Genomic DNA, 18,695 nt, shown 5'->3' with positions numbered 1-18,695 from the left:
ATTTTCGGATTAACCTGATAGGAGGTCCAGGGGCAAAAATGAAATGCTGAGCGTCTGTGAACCCCCAGTTCTTCCATCTTCCTTCACATTTTGTACAGTATTTCTGTGCTGGAGCACTACAATGCCCCAGGTTTGTTATGTGATCGTTTGTGGTATGCTTAAGAGGAAAAGATACTTAAGAATATGCACCATGTAATCTTTATATCTGCTGTGACAGTGCAGATCCTAAAAAGAAATTCTGTCTTATAAGGACCCCACCTTGAAGCCCTTAACATGTCATGGATATTGCACTTTATTAATCACATTTCCACAGACCACTTGCCAAACCCCTCACTAAAATCACCGTGTACATGTATCCTATTGACTTGACCTATCAGATGCAGTGCACACTGCAGGTATACAGTACATGGCAGCTTCATTCGTGATCTAGGAACCAACCAGTGCTCCTACAATGGAATAATACCTGCTGCAGGTGTGTCAGGTGGTTTCTAGAACTTTCATTCAACATAAAATTCATTTAGGAACATACTCCATAGTGTAAGCATAAAAGCTATTATACCTACATTTTGACCAAAGGTAAGAGAGAGCCTCAATGCAGCAGCCACCTTCAGACTGTTGGTGCATATTTATAAACTAATTTGCAGTTAATGAAATTACAGATGAGTTGCCATCCAGTGAAACGGGAGCTTCTGGGCCTTTGGGGCCTGGTTGGTAATGTTCCCCTGTGAACAGTAAGTGATGACCGGATGTAAGGTGACTATCCAGAGCAGCTGATGAAGCAACATTTTCATTTGAACGTGACGACCGGAAGTGTGGGTATTGATTGCGGCGCGCTTGACGCTGGCTGAATTAACGCTACTGGCTGCATGGAAGAAAGCCGTCCATTGAAGGAACGTGGTGGATCTTTGTGACTTGACAGGACACTTTTCACCGCCACACTGATGGACTGAGAGACCAACTGTGCTCGGAACCGTATTTACGAGTGTGTCCCGCTCCGGAGCCTGTGATTCTTTATTTGGATCAAGAACAGACTGGTGTCAGCTGGAGAGGAGAGGAGCCACAACACCGCAGCAAACATGTACGTTGTTTCAAATGTTTCTCAGTCTATGCCCTGCTCACATCGAGCCAACTGTTAGGCTGTTGTTTAATTAGCTATATTCATTAGTTTTGTGCTTTTGGTTGGAGGGTTAGCATCTTCTCAGTCCTGTTTATGTCGCTTTTGTCCAGCTGTCTGAGTCTGCTGCAGTCTTGTCCTGTCACTCAGTCCTCTTCTCTGTGTGCAGAAACCGGCTTTACAAATCCTTTAATTCTGCACTTCTTCCAGCCTGAGCTCCAGCCTCCAGTCAGGCGCTTTCAGTAAAATGTCACCTTGTGGACTCGGTTTACTCAATATTTCTGAATAGCATGAAAACATCTAGCAAGTGGTGGCAGGCACAGTAGTTTCATTTCCATGAACGTGAGTATACCGAATGTACCAGAAACGCCGCATGAGCTCTTGTCATGTTGTATCAAGTGTTTATCTGAAAGTTGGCAAGTTTCTGAAGTGATTTTGGCTTGAACTCGTCGTTTCGCCGGAGGGATCCCTCAATCAGAATCAGTCTATGTGTCAACGGACTGCAAATGTGAAAGTGTTTCTGTGTTTGTGAGAGTTGTATGCAAAGTAGTGGACATTGTCCATGACCATAGCTTTTACATGACAGGTTGTGTGTGTGTGTGTCAGTATGCAGTATGACAAGGTCATGGTTTGCATGTTTGGATATGACAGAAGAAGTACTGTTAACATGAGAGGATTGCTTTTGTGTGTGTGTGTGTGTGTGTGTGTGTGGGTATGACTTAGGTCACTTTCAGGGACACACACCAGACTTAAGATCAGTTAATTGGGGACAGATTGTGCAATTGGGGACAAAAGTCGTGTCCCCAATTTGTAAAATGCTGATTTTTGGGTCAGTGATTAAAGTTAGGGTCAGGCAGGTAGTGGTTATGGTCAGAGTACGCCTTCAAATCGATTTTCCAAAACAAAGATCTAAGCTAAAGATCGAGTTTCAAAGCCTCTTCCACAGTGGCAGATTTAAAATTCTGTCCCGAACTACAGTGGAGTCACAGAGCTAAGCATCAGTTTCGAAAATCCCAGAAGGTTGTTTAACAGCACTTGGCGCTTTTCTGAAGGTATTTTCAGACTACTCAAAGACTCTTCTGTCCTTGTAGATCAAAAAATGTTCAGTCCACTACACACACAAACATTTTTAATCTTTAATTTTGAATCTTTGTTTTCCAAATTTCATTTCTGTTTACTAATCCAAGTAGAGAGACCAGAGATGACCTATTTCCTTCCTTGTTTTGTTTGACACAAGGAAAATAGAAACATTACTGTGCATCGAATTATGAAATAACTGAAAATAACACTATTATATACAGAGTAAACAAAAATAAGTTTTGTAAATGTATAAATTGAGCAAGAAGATACTCAAAAAGAAGTTATTTTTGCCTGCCGTCTTGGTCTAGATTCAGAAATGAAGTCACAACTTTTTTTTCTTCTGCTTTTTTTTTTTTTTCAACCATAAAACAAATGTAAAATTGTAAGACTGGCTAGATGTTCTAACAGAGCAGCCACACATTTCTTACAGTAACAGAGAATACAGTTAAAAATCTGACAAATTCACAAATATTGTGTTGGATTGCTAATCAACATCAATCCCAACCTTAAAGGACAGGTTCACAATTTTTCAAGTGTGTCTTAAAACAACAGTCAGGTGTCCATATGAACAGTGAAAGAGGTTTTCCTCGCTGTAATCATTCCTCCTGTTCATACTGGATATTAAAAGATCCTTCAAAAATGTGCTTTCAATGTAAATGATGGTGGGCATTATGAAGGGATCTTCTAATGGTCAGTATGAACAGGAGGAATGATTACAGCAAGACAAACATGTTTCAGTTTTCATTTGGGCTCCTGACTAGTTTTAAGACAGACTTGGAAAAAAATGTGAACTTGTCCTTTAACTTGTCATATTGTATCACAGGTTTGGGTTTACAGTATGACTCTGCAGTGCTCTGTGGCTTCTGGGAAATGTTGAAAGGCAGGCCTAAAGACTTGAAGTCAAGAAGCAAGACTAGTTAAAACCAGATTTCACTTGTCCTTTTAAATGCTTTATCAAAAAAAGAATCATAATTATTCATCTATTCCAGCCTTCTAATATTAGGATTTGCTGATTTGTTTGTTTCAGATTCTAACTGGAAAATCTTTGTTTTTTGGGGCGGTTGGTCAGATATGGTAAATAATTTGAAGATATCACCTTGGTATTTAGTGACAGGCATTCATCATAAACTTGGACACATTTAGACTTAAAAAAACGGTTGATTAATTGATTATGAGGAACTCTTCTGCAGGTGGTATGCACAAGCTATCAGTCTTGATGGAGTGACAGCATTCTTGGCATAACTTTGAAATGCAGCACATAGTGTAGTAGCACTCTGCCGACAGAAACAACAGGCAGTTCTGTTTGATTCAGTTCCAGGGGGGAAGGTCATGGAATCCAAATGTTGCTGTAATAGGTGACAAAAACAAACTGGTTCAGGCTGACTGTGGGAATGCTCTCTGAAACCACAAACACACTCTCTGTGTGGCTCTCGGAGAGTCAGCTGAACAGTAGGTCCATTGTGTCGGTGCAGGGCTCTCACAGTTAGAAGACCTAATTCAGCTAATGATCAGGCCTGAGCTAACAAACTGCATGAAACAGATACAGAGCAGAGGGAAGCCACTGTGCTCACTCATCTGCTTCTTATTTCATTCATCACTTGTCTTCTTCATTCATAAAGCACGATGGAACATTAAAGGGCCATGTCACTCATTTTCAACCTGATCTGTTTACTTGTAGTCCGACATGCTTAGGACGCAAGTGGGGGTTTTTTTGGATGTAATGCAATAAAAAATCTGGAAAATGTTTGTATAATCGTGCATGTTTGTCATCTCTGTGCTCTGTGAAGGGCTCATTGCTTTCATTCTAGCTCAAGCTGACAGCTAATGATACATTCACAGGAGGAGCAACAGCAGTTGTTCTCGCTTTCTTTCTTCAGTTTCATCTGCTGAAATAGATGAAAATAAAGAACACAGTTTGTCTTTTGGTAAATTGGCACCATTAAAAGTATGCCGAATTAGCTATTAGTAATTCATGTTTGCAGTGTATCCATGGATGTACAGACAACTATCACTGGATTACTTTGATAGTAAAGAAAACTTAAAATTATAATGATTCTCAGGCAAGTTCAGGTGTTTTAAGGCATTTTTGTCTATAATTTCTTAGTTCATTTGTGGTGGACATCGGAATAATATCATCGGAAAGTATGATTCACGCTGAATCTAGAAATGTTCACCATAGCTACATAGCTAATTGTGCTACATATCACAACCGGACACATCCTTACATTGCGCTGCATTAAATTTCTCAAAGAACTTCAGTACAAAGTCAAGGTTGTGATATGTAGCACAACAAGCTAGCAAAGCTCTGTAAACGGAACGGTGTTCCTGCACATGCTCAGTGGCGTCTGCTGTACAAAGAACTTTCCTGGGACTGATCGCTGTTGTTAGTCTTTGGAGCCGTTTGATCTTAACACGGAGGTCAACGGCACAGAGGAATAAGGTATATCAGGCTTTGGATACACACTTGTTAGTAGATCAGTTCAATGTCGGTTTGGCTCCAAACATGAGATTTGTTGACAATAAGACAAATAAAGAAAATTACCAACTGAACTCTTTAAGGCCTACAGTATTATACTATACAATATGTTGTACCTTGTTATATTGCTGTTGCTTTTCATTAGAGAATTTCTCTATGTGAAGAGTTTTACCCTTTTTAATCTAGTAAAAAATCATCTAATCTAATCATCTAATAGTGTGGAAATCTTTATTGTGACTTATATATATATACATATATATATATATATACCGTTGTTTTGCTTTTTTTAATAGAAATAAAACCCATTTAGTTCATTTTGTTCATTTACTTAGTCAGACGATGGAAGCTACAGTTGTAAACTGGAAGTGTCTGCTCTGTGAGCATCTGCAGCAGCAGCAGAGTCTCAGCACAGAGTAAGCTCTCTGCCTGCTCAGCCTGCTCTCGGTGTGTCCCTCTCCGGATGGCAGGTGGGTTGCTCCGGTTCTGGTTCCAAGTGGCAGCCGTCCTCTGGCTTGTCCCCGCGTCTTTGTGCGCTGCCAACCAGTGTCGCCGCAGCCTCACCGTCACACACACACGCTCTCTCTGTATAAGCTGTATAACACATTAAGGTTTAGAAAACCTCTTAAAATACATTTTCTTAAAAGTTCCCTGATGCTTAGGGCCAGCGGGGGGTCAACTCAGGCTTGGTGGGCCGCCAGACTTGCAATACACTGGCGGAAACCCTGTAAAGATCTCCAAGTGTCTCACATTACACACAGTTTTCTTGAAATGTAGCAGAGAGTAGTGAAGCGGCACAGAGGAAGGGTCAGTTTGAAGCATGTGTGTATGCACATGTGTTGGCAGACCATAAACCAGCTCTGAGGCCCAAAACCAACCTGACATTGTTTACCCAGCATGCATTCTGATTTCTGGACTGCCTTAGGCTTCTGTCCTTCTCACTTACACAAACATACACACACACACACACACACATATATACACTCATACATGGTCCTTTGAAGTTAATGACTTCCTCTGATGGACTAGACTTCCTTGAAGAACTGGACAAACAGCCAATTAACACACACACACACACACACACACACACACACACACACACACTCTCTCAAACATGGACATATACACACACGTATAGACACATGTACACACACATGCCAGTCTGAACTATAAAGTTATAATGAGAGTTAATGACTTTGACTCTTCAGATAGGCAGGAGTGAGAAGCTAAGAATATTATCCCAAAGGTTTTTCCAAAAGTTTTGGTTCCTGAGAAATAAAAGTTGTATTTTGTGGTTCGGAACATTTTTAGCCTCCACAGTCAGTGTTTTAATTTGGGTTGAAATCAAGGCCAATGTCCTGCCGCACTGGAAACACTTGTCAAAAATAGCAACTTTCTGTGGCTTGAGGTAAAAGTGATGAAGGACGTTTTAGACCTGTCTTGGTTGTAAACTTCTGAACCTGCACATCAGAGTAATATATTCTGAAAGATGTCAACAACTTTTGGTTGGATTGCCATCAAATGTTGCACAGACTTTCATGTTCCCCAGAGGATGAATCATACTGACTTTGGTGATCATCTGACTTTTCATCCAGTGCCACCGGGTAGCTGTTCAATGCTTTCACATATCCATTAAAATGTCTCAACATCTACTTGTTAAGATTGACAGAAAATGTTGTACAGACACTCATGGTTCCCAAAGGATGTATTAGACTGACTCTAGCGCTGTCGTGAGGTTGACATTTGTGGGTAATGTTGAATAATGTTGTACAGCAACGTAAATTAATGGTTATATAAAATTATCACTTAGTTTTTTTGACATTTCAGCACTAACACTTTAGTTGTACTAGCTAAGTTACAGATATGGTTTAGATCATAAGAAAACATTGTAGCTGTCACCTCAAGTCTTGCTATGGGGTGTCTAAATGTGAGAGTGCTTGAATATGTCTTATAAGTGATTATTTATGTGTGCTAGTTCAGTGCCCCAGTATGTTTTCTTTTTGACCATTGCTAATATAGTAAATCCTCTCAGCAGTTATTCAGTGCAGTGTAATCCAGTAGTGCAGCACCAGTGTGTGTTTCTGTCAATGCTGATGATGCTCTGTTGAATGTGATGATTGTATAGTGAACAACGTTGTGGAGGATCTGAATCATTTACCCGTAAGGAAACCGTATGAAATTACTTCTCACTCGAGCTGGACTCACGTTGTGTCCATCAGGTCGAAGTTATTCAAGTTTAGAGCTGCAACAGTTGGTTGATTAATGAATTAGTTGTCAACTTTTGTATTAATCACCAACTATTTTAACTATTGATTAATCATTAAAAGTCATTTATTTTAAAGAAAAAATGTCAATTCTTTGATTCCAGCTTCTTACATGTGAATATTCTGGTTTCTTTAGTCTTCTATGACAGTAAACTGAATATCCATGGGTTGTGGACTGTTGGTCGGGACAAAAGAAGACTTTTTAGGTTGTATCTTGGACTTTGGGAAATAGTGATCAATGATTTCCACCGTTTTCTGACATTTCATAGACCAAACAACTAATCGGTTAATCGAGAAAATAATCAAGACATTAATGTGTAATGAAAATAATGGTTAGTCGCAGCCCTATTCAAGTTAGATATTGATCATTTTCTAATATCTGCTGGTCAGTGTTGGTATAGTATCAGTGCAGCATTAAGTGGTGCTGAGGGTCTTTCCTCATATAATTCTGGCTATATGTTTTCATCCAAAGTTGATTATCTATGAAGATTTTGTAACATTAGTGTGTGTGCTTTGGATTTTGTCAAGAAATCAGTTTTATCGACGTGCTTCTCAGAACACTGACCCAAAATTACCGTAGAAGCGAGCTGTTCTGAAAGCTCCCCTGTCTGTACTGAAGACTGCACATAAAAATGGATGAAATGATTTAGGATATCATTAGTGCTTTGAGTCACAGCGGTCAATATCGGGGTGAAACATAAATTATTGCTGTAATTGTTATAACACAGTCATTGGTCGGCTTTGGTCCACATGGGTGTAACTTTACAAAAGACAGACTGAAAATGGATCACTGTTATTAGCAAACCTCAGAGTACTACCTGACATGACCTCTGACTCAGCTGAACACATACTTGATGTGTGTGTCCGTGCAGTGAAGGCCTGCACAGAGTGACTCATGCTGTGTCTTTCACTAATAACAGAGTCGCTGCAGTAATCATATATTATACTGACTGGAACAGCTATGTAGCCCTCTCCTGACCTCTTGTCTGTCTCTTATTCCTAAACTAAGTGTCTAAGGATGGAGGGATTTTGGTCATTGCTGGGCTGGATGCAGTTTCATTCCTGCACTGGTCCTGGCCAGCTGGGCAATTTACAGTAGTTCTATTCACTGGATGGCTTTTGCTGTGAAAAGCAGTTACAGGAAATGTTGAGTTTGCATTAGCGGCAACTTTACATCACAACAGGCCAGCTCATTCTGGCACATAAGCATAGCTCCCTCCCAATGATGTTTGTTGATAGTGTTATCAGTGATATCTTTTTCACAACAGATCTGCTTGGAACCAAAACAGGCTGTTCAAGTTTAGATAAGCAGGAAAACCCCCTGCTCATATTGTTTAATTATTGTTCCTGTTAACCATTGTCTTCTTTCTTGTAATTCCATAGTTTCCTCATTCACATTCATTTCCCTGTGTTGTCCCAGAGCTTCTTTTGACCTGATAAGATAGTCTCAGTGATTGTCTGTGTGGGTGTCCTCCTCTCCACCTCTGGTGCTGTCTGCACATGCAGGTAGTTCAGGTGAGAGAGATTATCAGAGGATTACATACTAGGCCTTGTGCCTGACACCAAAGCCATGGCAACAAATAGAGACAGAAAGACAGTGAGCATATAGTGATGTACTATGTTTGTACATACTGCCTGCTGTATTGTGATATCTGTCCTGATAGTGGCAGTAAAGTACACAGGGTCACAAAACCAGTTGGCATCATCCTCTGGGAACCATAAATATAAATATCAAATTTCATGGCAATCTTGGTCCATATTGGTCTTGGACAGACATGTGGGAGGTCTGACACTGATATCCCTAATCTCAAATGATACTTTCCACTTCTGCACAGGCGCAAGGGTTCGTCTGAAATGTTGTCACATTATTTCCAAGAGGATCCAAGATATTAAACAGGTGTTTGCACTCTTTGAGCATGACTTGATACAGCTGTGAAAATGTTCTCTTCTTGTGACCCCTGTGAGCTGAACTGGAAACTACATGGTACACTGCCTGGCACTGTATGTGCTTTTTCAAGCATTTGATTGGCTGGTCAGTGTATTGCCAGATGAAGTTGCATGGAAATAGAGCAAGAAGCAAATTTTATGTCAGACTAACTCATCAGTTTTATTTGTCGGAGCCCTCTCTGGCAGTGCTGCTGCTGCACCAACACAGTGTTCTGATTGAAATAAACGAGGAAGTCTTCGTTTATTTCCTTATTGCTCTTGTGGATCTAAAAGGGTTGTAAATCATCCATGGTAGAGGTGACTGAGACTCTGGAGCTGACCCAGTGAATCTGGCGCTAATGCAGCAATAACACTTTACTTTCATTCCCCTATTTAGCATTCATAAGTAGTACATAAACCTATAATAGTTTATAACTAACTATGATGTAGCTATAGAATAGATTTATTTCCAACATTTTAAAGAAAGAAAATATATAAGTAAGAAAACAAAACAAGAATAACCAATAAAATTAACAATAATCATATACAACAAATTGTCAATAAATAACATAAATAAATATTACATGTCTGGAGTAGGAAGAAGTGAAATGCTTATCTGGTCCTACCCCTTTTCTATACTTACTCAATGAACTTAATGTGTATCATGTATAGTCCAACTGTGCACCCCAGTGTCCATCATACACAACTTAAATAATTACCTGTATGTTCAGCCTATTTATACATACATAACCTATAAGCAGGTATAAGAACATTTTAAGTGTTTATTAATGTACAACATTTGTCAAAAGTGATTTGTCCTATGAAGACCTATTAGTATAGTTATTACAACTATGTTGACTATGTTATCATTCATTTATACAGCAGCCTCCACTTATGGATGCCCACAGGAAGAGTTCTAGTTGTTGACAAATGCACTGTAAACTGGAGTTTAACTAACTCAGTTCAAGACATCCCAGCAGGGACTGTTTAAGAGTTAAAACTCTCTTGGGACCACAAGATTAATTGATCATTTGTTTGGACCATAAAATGTCAGAAAATGGTAAAAAAAAAAAAAAAAAAAAAAAAAAAAAAGTTGATCACTGTATCTCAAAGTCCAAAGTGACATCCTCAGATGTCTTGTTTTGTCCCACCCAACAGTCAGCAACCTAAAGATATTCAGTTTACTGTCATAGACTAAAGAAACCAGAAAATATTCACATCTGAGAAGCTGGAATCAGAGAATTTGGACATTGTCTTATTTTTCTTAAAATCAATTATGAAAATAGTTGACAACTAATCGATTAATCAACTAATTGTTGCCAGCTCCAACAGTATCTACACCTGTAAGTTCTTTGTGACAAATGAAGACCCAACTCTTCAAACTGAAAAGATACAATTAGAATGCAAATTTGACTGTAATGTTTTCAGTATGAATGTTTATTCAGCTTAATGCCTTCAGTTCATTGAACTTGTTATCTTTGAGTTTATTTTAAATCAGTTGGTTTTACATTTTCAAAACTCATGAGATGACTTTGAACTAATCATTCAACTTAAGTTCAGGTAACTCACATTTTTAAGGCAGCAGGGGAACTTACATTTTTAAATTGATATGTTTTTCAGTGTAAACACACATATCTGCTAACAACTACATTATTGTGTGCCATAAACTATTTATTTAATGTTTTATATATTGCTTATAAATGCTAAATAGGGGAACTTATAGTAAAGTGTAATACGCAAAGATTCTTGTATCTTGTATCTCCATTCTGCTATTCTACTATTCTTGGACTAAGGTTCCAAATGAGTCCTAAGTCTAATTTTGCATATCCTTACCTGACAGCTTACACTACACACACTATACAGTGAGACTTCATTTGGTATTAATACCAGTGTTCTTAAATTGAAGTTGACACTAGCCAGACTAGCAGTAAGGCCCTAGTGACGACAGTGTCGGTCAGTCCACCATTTTGGTCCAGAGTGAAATATCTCACATGATGGACTGCTCTAAAATTAGCTGTAGACATTCATGATTTCTAGAGAATTTCATGTTTTTTCATTTAGCTGGAATCACTGCTGTGCCTAAAGACACAGAGCTGCTAGCATGGCTGTAGACTCTTGTTATTGTTAACATTTCGGAACTCATTCTCAGCACTCCATGTAATGTTATCAGCAGGTTGTTGTTACAGATTAAACCATCTCATCAGTTCAGCGTCTGCTCTGTGTGTGTGTCTCTTTACCTGCCCATGCAGCAGCTTAACCTTCAAGGTTATCCATGAAGGGTTAACCTAATGACACAGTTTCCCTTGGTGCACAACCTGCTCACAGGCCCCGCAGGTACTATCAGTCTCCAATAGCAGCGATTCAACAGCCTCACATCCTTTTTAAACATTGATTTACAAATTCTCACATTTAGATTACTGTAGGTGATGTGAACATGTATTGTGTGTTGTATTGCTCCACAAGGAAAAGATGGGAATGTACATCACATTTTCATTCCAGCAGTTAAATTTAGGCACGTAAAACAATTCTGAATAAAATCAGGCAACTTGCACTTTTTCAAACATTGAAGTCTATACTCAACATTAGATACAAAGTAATACAATCCAATTCAATACATCACCACACAAACTGGAAAACACAACAATCCTACAATCCATTTTAACATGAATATCGATATAGATGTTATTTTCAGTATGGTTATAGTAGCTCTGAACCATATTAGACTGTCCACAAACTAGTAATTAGCCTGCTGCACTCTAGTGACAGTTAAGCTGCTTATTGGCCAGCTGGAGATTAACCAGAAAGTCCCCACTTCACAGGGGTCCACACACACACACACACTCAGACAGTCATGTGGTACTTAGTGAGGTAGGAACAGTCTGTCAGCTCATTACCAAGCTCACTCTACTCCACCACAATGAAACATGATTAAAATGATTTGTTTCATCAACTAGTACTGTACAGTACTGAGCTTTTGTTTGACTAAATCTACAGCGGTCCAGTCTGAATGCCTATAAAAGTCAAGCTGAGAAAGTACTAGATGAGGATAAAGCGTTACTGAAGAACAGGAGCAAGAAGGAGCTGACTTTCCATTATTTTTAGTATTCTTGTTAAAGCAAAATCAACACTTCCTGCTGCTACTTCACAATAAAAGCCTTCCAGCAAAGACAACTTGACTACAGCTTTTGTTGTGAAAAAAAGAAAAGGTTGACTTACAGACCCTGTTTACAGCTTGCATTAACATGTGATCTGTATCTGAATATCTTAGGAAAAACACATATTAATGCAAGTTGTAAATGCACTCAGAATATATTGTTATCAGAACCAGGTTAGATTGGCCAGATCGCCCCAGATGTTGATCTCAGGATGATCTTCAGCAAGCCTGGTAAGGCCTACAAGTAGTAGTGGTAGCTAAAAGTCTTCCCACACAAAAAATGAATGACACCTATTCATAGCGTTGCTCCCCATCACCTGGGACATGCCATGTTTGTTGACAAGTCCACTAGCCCTGCCTAGCTAATTTGCATATTAAGAGCAAATCACAATGTGGATAGAATCAAGAAAACAAAAGTGCTCATTAATAGCAGGTGTAAATGCAAAGGCTCATTGATTGGATGTCACCTGCAGTATAAAAGTACAGTCCATTTACCATTTGTGGGACGTTCAGACCAACATCAGCTCTGCGTGAAAAAAAATGCAGCCGTCTCATTTATTTGAATGGGGGCGGTGTGCTGACGCAGCAGGGGTGCCAACACTGAGAACACTGCGGGGTCCTTCGACAAATAAAGTTGAACTGGGGTCAAGTTTTGCCGCAAAGCAACCCCATGTCATCCAGCAAGGTGCTGCATTGGCCAATCACATACATGCAAGCGCACAATCCTGGTTGATTACTTTATAACGTGAATGTCGTATTCAACTGTTTACCTTGCAATCATCACAACAAAAGATAAGACAGTTGCTGCTGAAATAACTTTGCAGAGTTGTAAAATCCTGTCTGTGAGTGTTACAGACCACTGTGTGGTTTTTTGGCATCTGATAAGCCTTTAAACGCATTAATCTGTAGCTCCAACTGGACTTCCTGGATTGTATTTCATTGTCTCACCGGAACCTCAAACAACACGCCCCTTGCACTGTTTTAACACAGGGCTGTTTTCAGTCCGAATGCAGCATTACCAACAGTTTCACTGCTTTCACTTATGTTATGGCGAGGCCTTTTTAAACTTCAAACTGAAAACTTTAATAATCTAATGACATACAGTACACAACACAACTGAGTACACCCCAGTGCAATATCACTACAATGTTAAATGATTCAACATTGTATCATCTTACAATAATTGCAATAAACAGGTTTGATAGACTAAATTGAAAATACAGGCCTCAAAGTACAACCTCAGTGCAACAAAAGTGACTACGCCTGTGACCACTGAAAACAAAAAGGTTAATTCTGTGACTTCCAATTAGGACTAATTGCCTGAACATGGTCATAAAAGAACCTATGAAGACCACAACTTTCTCAGTTTTGGCCTGGGTTGTGTCTAGTGCAACATGGCTCCACATGGTGAGGAACTGCCTGAACAAGTAAGAAACCAAATTGTGAGACTTGTGGTTAGGAGGTAGAGGAGGACCCAGACTACCACTAACAGAAGGCAAAGTGGCCGTCCTCGAAAAATGACGGCACGCACAATTTGCTATTTATGCAAACCTTGCATTGAAAACAGAAGGGCAGGTGCTTTTGACTTTGCACAAGGATTTTCTATGGATTGATGATTGGTGTTTCACTGACACTGCATGAAGTGAACCTGTATGGACGACGTCCAAAAAGAAAACCATTGCTCACAAAACGGCACAAAACTGCAAGATTAAACTTTGTCAAAGAACATGAAAAGAAGTCTGATGAATACTGGCTGCATCGTCATCCAACAGAGCACACAAAGTGTGAAGTATTATTAAAAATAATAGTATTTCCACTCCCTACCTCATGAGCAAGGCACTGTAAACTTAATTGCTTCTCCTCTCTTGGACGTGACTGTATCTGAACTGGGCAGCTCCCAGTGTAGAAGTGTGACATTCTAAAAATATGAAGCAGGGCAGTGGAGCTCTATTAACATTCCCTGGATAAGGTTAAAAGTAATTTGAAAAAATCAGGCCACACAGACACCCAGATAGAAAGGCTTCAGTACTGAGCTTGACTCAATTTACCTTCATTTGACTCAATTCAGGAGCTAGTCCAAGCAGAAGAAACTGAAGAAATAAAACACTTATTAACATAACAATTATTCTGCTTTAAGTCAGCTAAAAATATTGTTACGCCTTGTCATTATCATTGTGCCAGCAAATTGGAACAAATTGGGCACAGAAGGTGGAGCCAGGATGGAGGTTAGGTGAGACAAGGAAGCAGAAACCACATCAGGATTGAGTGTAAAAGACTGAGACAGCTGACAAGCAAACATGCCTCAATATATACAGTCCACACAGATAAAGTACCAAGTTTCAGCTTTAATTTGAGTAGGTTTACATCAGTATAGAAAGAACTGTGTGGGAGATATAGTCCTTTTAACACATAGTGCCCAAAGTTTAGGGGTTCAAACATAATATGACAGATACACATGAAGTCAAACAAAATCATCATATTTGTATATGGTGTCATTTCTTTATACAGCATATTTTTAAGGCAAGGGTTAAACAATGAATCAGTTTTAAATCCAGAGTGCAATCTTCAGATCACCACAGCTGATTATTCCTACAGTATCAACAATGTCTGAACAAGCTGTATGAAGCAAAAAAAAGACTCTTCAACTGTTTGGCTAGATGACAATACAAGATGAAAAGCCCAGCGGCTGTCTGGTTAATGTCATCTCTGCATGCCATGGTCAAATATAGTTTCCATTAGTAAGAACCACCACTCTGTATCATCCTGATGTTTGAGATAGGGAGTGGACTGTCTTTTTGTTGTTCAAAAAGACCAGAAAAACCGCTAGCTTTAGCTGAGTGCATTGTGTCATTTTCAGACAGGTAGTTGGCTTGTTAGCAGCTGCCTAGCTAGGTATTTGTTAAGAGAAAGACTGACCAGTGGTAAGCTGCCGTAAATGGTAAAAGCACATCATATTATTTTTTCAAGCTTAAAATTGTGAAGCTGAGCCTCCAGGATTCAGGGCTTTGAAGCAACTCATCCTGTCAGTCTGTGACGCTAAAGGAAGCTAAAGCTAAAGTAGCATCAGGGGTCGTAGGTCAGATATCAAAACTTTTATATTGTCAGACTTACTGTATTGTACGCTTTTGTGACTGTTATTGAGAAAAATAATGCCACTTTGGAATATCATGATTATATTTGAAATATATTGAGTAGGGTCAAATATACTTGTTACAATATTTTTATTGAAAAAAACCAACAAAAAAAAAAATAAAAGATTTAATTAGAAAGTGACTTTTCTCTGGCTGGCCTGTTAGGAAAGTAGCTGCATTTATCTCTTTCATGTAGAAAAAAAAAAAGATTATAATAATTATGATTGAAATTGTAATATTGGTCAGAAAAATGGCAGTTATATATTGTCTAATTCAATGTTTCTGAGGACGTGTATTACTTTGGGTTTGGACAGTGTTTCTGTTTTACCTCCGTCTCAAGCTGTGCCAGCCTCCATGAATCTTCACAATGAAGCTTTCTGGATTCCTCTGTTCTGTTTATGAAATCCTCCCATAATCACCACAATGTGCCTCCCCCGCCCTCTCTCTCTCTCTCTCTCACTCTGTTGCCAGCATGTACAGTAGATTCTGTCTAGTCTGCAATGGTCCAAAATGAAAAAATCAGTTTTCACAATTTAACTAACAAAGCCAAGTTCAACAGAAAGCTGCTCAGCAGAAGTCATTGTCACATTTTGGATTGTTTTTTTTTTTAAATCAAGGACCATTTTAAAAACCTTTTGAGAAAAGTGTTTAAACTTAAAAGTGTTTTAAACAATTGCATCTGTAAGTTATTATGTCCAAATATCAAACCTATAAAATAAACGATAGCACATATGGCTGTTGTAAAGAGGATAATGGAAATTTGGTTGTTTCCTTGATTCAAAATATTGCTCCAAGTGTCAGGAGGTGGACCTTGAAAACACCAGCAGAGGGAGGTCTAAAAAACAGTCACCACATGATGACACTGTGAACTTGGGCGGAAAACATAATTGCAAAGGACTGTTCACTGTGATGTACTGGCCATCTGCAGGGAGTTCTCAGTAAGTTGATGTTCATAGCCAACCAATAGCTGTCTGGAAGGTAGGAGATCAATCTTTAAACTTATGGTATGCTAATGTAATAGTAATGTAAAGTATATGAAATCTCATATAAAGTTTTACAGTTACATAGCTGTATGGGTGTATGTGTCTGTTTACCTTTGCTTATAAAGTTTCCTCAATTCCTCTGTACAAGACCACAAGGGCTGCAGTCAGAGAAAGGAGGAAAGAGGAGGATGGAGTGATGATATAGGGAGGGAAAGTAATGATTTAGACCTTTTTGAAGATGAGTGGAAAGTTGAGAAGAGAAAGCAATTTAGGAACTGTACTGAACTGTTTGCGCACAAAGTGAAGAGAGGACCCTAAAGGAAGCATAGGATGGAGGGGAACAAGAAGAGCAGTATAAGTACCTGAATTACAAAATATTGTAATAATGGAACTTGTTGGCAGAAGAATTCAACAGCAGTCTGAAAAACACCACCTCTTATGGCTAACACTGAGCATTTTGCACGTAAACAAAATGTGGTGGAGCTTTAAAGGTGACTTATCATGCACATTCCAGCTCTGTATTTATGGGGCTCTATTGGAATATCTTTGCATGATTTACAGTTAAAAACTCCTTTTTTATCTTATCTTGACCCTTTACGCAGCCCCTCAGTTCAGCCTCTTTCTGAAACAGGCCGTTCTAGCTCCTGTCTCTTTAAGGCCCCCCCTCCTGATGAGCCCACTCTGTTCTGATTGGTCAGCTTCTGGAAGCTTCCTCTGGCTCCAGAGGCTACATAAACAAACTACAGTAGCAGGATTTCACTTCGTTTTCTAGTTCTTTACTCCAAATGGAAACTTCTCAAATACATCTGTACATGTTGGAGTCTGAATCAGATCCAAAACATGCAAGTGGACAACGCAAACAACCCACGGAACAACCTCAGCAACAACCGCCTGTTTGTGGGCATGTGCGAACAATCTGACGTCATCACGAGGAAGAAGTAGAGGTAACTTTGCAAACGAAGCGTTCAGAGGTGGCTGAAGCCCTGACTTTTGACTTTCAGGGAACATTTTTTACATACGTTCGCCTGAAGTTTTGGAACTTTGACCATTTATAACATCTGACATCATAGCAGTATAAAAATAACAGAAAATCACAAAAGGCATATGTCCCCTTTAGGATCCAGGAGTAGAAAAAGTGAAAGAGCAACAAAATGAATGGTGGAGGACAATGTAGAGAAAGTTGAAGGGAAAACAAGTATACCTGGTCAGTCAGGGTATTAGAGATATGATGGGAATGGAAAGAATGTGGCTTCATTTCAGTGGTGTGTGTGTCTGGGGGAGTGTGTGTACAGATGAGTAAGCAGAAAAACGGTTTATGTTGACTGAGTGAGTGGAGGACAGTTTAATTTAAAACAACACGTGTGTGTGTGTGTGTGTGTGTCTGAAGGTGTTGAAGGTCCCATGAACTGATTTCTTTACATCCTTAAACCTGCATTAACTGACGTTTTGTCCACTAGTTTTCAGCAGAAACAAGCAATGAATACAACACTGACATATCATCACCTTTAAAGTTGATATGTTGAACTTGTTTGCAAACAGTTGCTTATTTCCACATCCTGCAGTTAAGGAGCAACATTATCATTTATTTGGAGTCGTGTTTCTGTCCACCTGGTGAATGTAAGTCCAATATTCACTCTCTTTTAGCTCTGCCTTTGCTCTCTATCAACTCCTGAGGGAAATATCTGGCTCTTTAGCTGCTAATGATGATAATGCTCCACTATGTTCACCAGCTAGTCTACAGTTAACTGTGACTGTTTCTCATTTGGTGCTGAGCAGGTAGTGTAGAGTTGCTTTTTAGAGTTTTTTTTTAGTGTGAATCCATGTGCTGAAACTCACTATAAAGCTCACCTTTTAACATTACACACTGTAATTTCACATATTGTTATTATAAAAATATTGATTATAGCTATTTTAATGTCGAGTATTTCCTATATGTTGGGGTGGAATATGAGACATTAATGGATTTTTTAAGTATTTGTTTGTATGTTTGATTCAGTAGGTACAGTAAATAAAGGTGGGATTGTAATATGTATGTGTGTGTGTGTGTGTGTGTGTGTACACATATATATATATATATATATATATATATATATATATATATATATATATATATATATATATATATATATATATATAATTATTATTATTATTATTATTATTATTATTATTATTATTATAGTGGTCACCAACCTTTTTCAAAGAAACATCACTGTCCACATATAAGCCCCCGAAAAGGTGCCTGATAATGAAAACCTTCATGTGTGTCGCCAATGAAAAGCTTTTGATGTGAAATAGTAGTAGCAGCAGCATTAGGTTCTGATGGTGAAAATGAACTAATTACCTTTTGAACTGAAATGCTTTGTGATTAACTTGGAACCCCACACAGATGGACAGGTGGGGAAGCTCATTAGTGCAGGATGAGGTCACCAGTTTCCAGGAAGTAGCACATTTCGAGGAAGCTCAAGTACATATTTCATAGTCCCTTAAAGCACTCACACTGATGCTGAAGCTAAGCTTGCAGTAGATGTTCTATATCAAAATATAATATAGATTTAGTCAAATCAGGACAC

At 38.8% G+C, this 18,695-nt stretch overlaps 1 protein-coding gene across 1 annotated transcript in view; it reads left to right on the top strand.

Annotated features, from left to right (window-relative positions):
- Positions 1-701: 701 nt before the first annotated feature.
- Positions 702-18,695, top strand: part of ripor1 (RHO family interacting cell polarization regulator 1) — a 71,461-nt gene continuing 53,467 nt past the window's right edge. Inside the window, exon 1 of the mRNA XM_067588702.1 lies at positions 702-1,078. The gene's annotated coding sequence lies outside the window, so the exon portion shown is untranslated. The remainder of the gene's footprint in view (positions 1,079-18,695) is intronic.

This window comes from Thunnus thynnus, chromosome 5 (genome assembly GCF_963924715.1).
Source record: "Thunnus thynnus chromosome 5, fThuThy2.1, whole genome shotgun sequence".
Taxonomy (NCBI): domain Eukaryota; kingdom Metazoa; phylum Chordata; class Actinopteri; order Scombriformes; family Scombridae; genus Thunnus; species Thunnus thynnus.
The sequence above is the reverse complement of the archived record's forward strand: the minus strand, read 5'-3'. Positions and strand labels throughout refer to the sequence as shown.